This window comes from Gopherus evgoodei, unplaced genomic scaffold (genome assembly GCF_007399415.2).
Source record: "Gopherus evgoodei ecotype Sinaloan lineage unplaced genomic scaffold, rGopEvg1_v1.p scaffold_34_arrow_ctg1, whole genome shotgun sequence".
Lineage (NCBI taxonomy): Eukaryota > Metazoa > Chordata > Testudines > Testudinidae > Gopherus > Gopherus evgoodei.
The window spans coordinates 4155038-4159572 of NW_022060016.1; positions in this window are offsets into that span (position 1 = coordinate 4155038).

The following is a 4535-nucleotide window of genomic DNA, read 5'->3' on the forward strand; positions in this document are numbered from 1 at the left end:
GTGAAGGGCAGACTGGCTCTGACGTACCTAGAGGGAATGGCAGATCGATGGGCCCAGCTGCTGTGGAGGGCTAATTGCCACAAACTCAGCCCCAAAAGGCTTGCGTAGGATGGCTGGGTTAGGACCGCTCTGGGTTAGGACAGCTCTGGGTTCTAATCCTTACACTCTTGCATTCTCCTTTTGTGACATTTAGCCACAATTGCTCTGAGCCTCAGTTTCCCTAAGGCAGATCATAGGGCTGTTGGGAGGGACCTTACCCTCCCCCCCCTCCATGTGTGAGGCTGAGTGACAAAGAGGGGAGCTGAGAGCACTTAGGAGCTTGGCGATGCTCTGGGGTGGGGGTCAGGGCCCTGCAAGGGCTAGAATGTACCATGCTCAAGTGTGAGCCAAAGGGTCCCCTGTTCTTTGCAAACAATCCTCACCTCAGGCCGGGCACATTCATGACATCAAATACATTGCCTGCAGGGTACTTGCCCGTAAAGGGTAACACGGGGGGTCTCTGCTGGAAGCTGGCAATGTATCAACGCTCACAATCCTGGCGTGACGTGTGTAAGTGAGAGTTAAGCAGTGTCACTATATTGGCATTTATGCCCTTCTGGTCTTAAAGTGAAAAGGAGGATGGGGACAGTGAGATCTCTGGGTGACGGCCTGCTGGGGGGGAGCTGCTACCCTCCCTGCCTCTGCCCTACCGCAGAACAGTCAACAGAAAGCCACCCAGGACAACCGCAGACAACCCAGACCACGTGGAGGTGGAAGGGAACATTGCACCAGACAGGGGATCTGCCGGGGAATAGAGACAAACGACTGTTCAGTAGAACACAACCACTGCGTGGGGAGATGTCCTCTGCATCCATTCACCGCGGAGAGGCTTGGGGAGTGGGGTTTTCGTGCAGCCAGCTCTGCAATGGACCGAACGTTGGGATGGGAGGGACTTGCTGTGTTAGCTAGGAAAAGTAAAACGAAGGCCCCGTTGCCTTGAATGATTTTGTTTTGTGTTGCAGCCATTTGTTTCTCTCCCTCTCTTGCTAGTGGACCCTCTGTTCTTTCCGAAATCAACCTTCCTGGGGTTTGTTACAGGTGCTGTGCATCACTGGAGTGCTAGTTTGTTTAAACGGGGGCATGCTGCACCTTTTGGGCGCAGAGGAGCTGGGATTCCTGGTGCACCCAGAGTTACCCTGCAGGGCGAAGCCAGGGCTGGCATAGCTGGGAGGAGGGGGCGGGAGCAGCTCACACCCCATTACCAGCAGCCAGGCTCTCTCACGCTGGAGGTCGGGGGTGACTCACTGTTCTGGATACCCTGAGAACTGCCACATCAAGGGGAGGGTTTTTCATCTCCCAGGGGGCACTAGGTGGCTGGGTGCCTGAGAGAGGAGAGGGGGAGGCAGGCCGCTACAGTTCAACCCCCAGCGTGCGGCAGCCCCCAAGCCCCTTCGTTCCGCTGCCCCGTCACACGCACACCCAGAGCCCCGTTTTCCTCGAGGTGGCCAGATGGACACAAAGCTGATGCTATGATGAATCAGGGTGCCCAGCCCCTCAGGTCGCTTGCTGCCCACCCCACACACAGCTTGGCGGAGCCCCCAGGGGCAAGAGCTTTTCCCCATGCCCAGCCTGAGGCACGGCCCGTCAGCCTGGCAAGGGCAGACCCCTCGACTCCATGCAGCCACGTGTGTCCATCCGCCGGTGGGGAGATTAGAAATAGTGCCCCCCCCCACTGCCATTCCCCCTCAGCTTTGATCCAGGTTGGTTCTGGAGCCCAGGTGGGGAAGGGGAGTGTGAGATGGACCATGGAGCTCGCACGAACCAGCATGGCATGCTGCCCTCTGCTTGGCTGGGTAGTGCCATTTCCAAAGGCCAACCCCCCCCCCTTGGCATGGAAGCTAGGTGGCTGCGTTCTTATGCTGAATGGCCATGCCTGCTCTTCAAGGAGCCCAGAGGTGTTTCCACCCCCTAGGAACCTTGGTAGATCCGTCACGGGGGCCGGGCCCAGCCTGAGGAAACCTTTTCCATCCGTTTCCAGCCACCCGCAGCACATACTCAAGAGTCTGGGGCGTGGCTCAGGGACATGGTTGGCGGCAGCCCACTCCCTTGGACGCAGATGAGCTGCGTGTGGGTGCCAGGGCGGTTAAAGTAAGGTGGCTCTAAGCCCACTGGTCTGGCTAACGGGCGGGTGGTCCGTGCTCCAGAGAGACCCTGTGCGTCCTAATGAAATGGCGCCACCCGGTATGACTCCTCAACTCCAAGGCTAGCTGGGACCACGGTGATCTCCTAGCCTGACCCGCTGGAGAGCACAGAACTGGCCCCAAACCATTCCTAGAGCAGATCTGTTAGAAAACCAGCCAACCGTGATTTAAAAGTGGTTTAGTGAGGGAGCATCCACTGTGCCCCAGGGTAAGTTGTGCAACTGGTTAATTAGGGGCTGCCCACATATTATATAAACCCGGGGGGTGGGGTGTGTCCTTAATCTTGCATGGTTCTTTCCATGTCACAAGCAGGGCTTGGAAAATCACCCCCCAAATGTTACATGGGTTATGGACTTTCACTTAAAACTTTCCAGTCTCAGTTCATCTAGCTTCAACTTCCAGCCCTTGGATCTCACCAGATCTTTGCCCACTACACTGAAAAGTGCCCAGGAGCAAGGTTTTGTTCCCGGTAGGTAGTTCTAGACTAGGATCAAATCACCCCTTAACTGTCTCTCTCAAACAGAACAGACTGAGCTCCTGGCTTCTCTCCAATCCCTCAAGGCCTCACCCACCCCATCCAGCTTGGTACAGCAACTGCTGGCCATAACAGGACCAGAGAGGGGGTTCGGGAAGCTGGGCCCCAGACCCAGTGAGCCCAGCCAGCCTGGGGCAACCTACCCATAGGTGAGCAGAGCCACCAGCCTGCATCGGACCAGGGGCGGCCCAGCCTGCTGGTGGCCAGTGCTAGAGGGAGGTGCAAAGATCCCTGCAGGGGGGGCAGTTAGCGGATAACCTGCCCTCCAGGAATTCCCTCCTGACCCCTAGCAGTGGCTTGGTCCTGCCCAGAAGCAGGCTGGTTCACAGCCCTTCGGGGACTAGTTCACCATTTGCTGTTCTGATTCAAGATGCTCGTTAGCCATAGAAGCGCCCAGTTCTTTCCAGCATCCTCCTCGACTCTTTGGTCTCCGTAGCGTCATGGGGCAGGGAGTCCCACTGGCCAACGGAGCAGCGTGGGAAGCAACCTGGCCTAATCAGCTTTGAATTGACAGCTTAAAGTTGCCGCGACCCTCCCCTTGGGCCAAACAGGAGGGCGGCTGGCAGCTTACCCAGCACCGCCACACCTGTTGTGCGCACACACAATTAAAGGCTCGTCTTCACTGCAGCGTTACCCTGAGTTAGAACCTGAGCCCTGCGCCTCAATCACCTACCATCCACAGTGCAGCAGGGCTAGGAACGCCAGCTGGGCTAACATTCGCGTGAGCAAACTCACCCGCCCTCAGTGCCGACGCAGGCTAGCTCCGGACGAGTCCTCCAGCACCTTCCCACCATCATCCCACGGGCCCAGCACGGCCAGCCAAGTCCTGCCACAATATACTGCGGATGGGGGGCATCCCCCAGAGCGCAGGGGGAGTGAAAATCTAGCCAGGGTGGGGGCAGGGACAGACCTCACTGGCTTGGAAAATTTCCCCCCAAACTTGTGTTTTGGATGGCTAATTGGGTTAAGTAAATGCAATAGTTCAGGCATCTGCTTCCTGCACACAACTTAGATTTGGTTCATCAAAAAAACCCAGCCCCCCACGCTCCCTTAGCAAATGATTTCAAGTCAGAGAGGCTCATGGGAGCTGTATGCAGCTGTCATTCCCCTTCACGGGTCGGACTTCCCAACTGGACATCGTCTCCCGCATTGCAGCCAGCGGCCCCCCTCCATGAGCAGGGAGCCTGGTGCACCTTGGAAGAAACCGCCCAGCCCGCAGCTCAGATGGACTAGGAGCAGGAAGCACCCAAACTACCACTCCCATGAGGCACTGCAGCAGGCCAGCCACATTGCAATACTTCTGCTTTCCCCCAGGAGTTCCAAATTTCCCACAGCCAATTTTGGCCAAAACGATTTTTTACATTCTTATCAAAATTTCCCCAGCAATTTGCCTCTTGCGTCTCACTTTAGTTCTTCAAATTGGCACCGCTGCTCCTCCCACATGACCCGAGGGGAAGTAAGGCAGCCACTGCCTGAGTTTGCAGAGAGCCTGAAATAATAGTTCAGACATCCGGACTGCCTGTTTCATTTCAACGGGAGCTGCCTCCGACACAACGCCGAACGCCGCTAACCCTTTCATGCATGAAGACCGGGGCAGGGGGAGCGTGCTCTGAAGAGCTATCCTAGGAAAAGGTCGGCATTAAGATGGTGAATGCATTACCAGCCTTTAATGCCACATGGCTGCATGGGTGGGGGGACATGAATCATTTTATTTTGGAGCGGGGAGCAAGCAAAGTAGAGGAGGCAATTTCTCTAACTTCCAAAAGCCCCTTTATGCCAGGGGATGGGACAAGGAGGGGGAAAAGAAATCACTCCCAAAG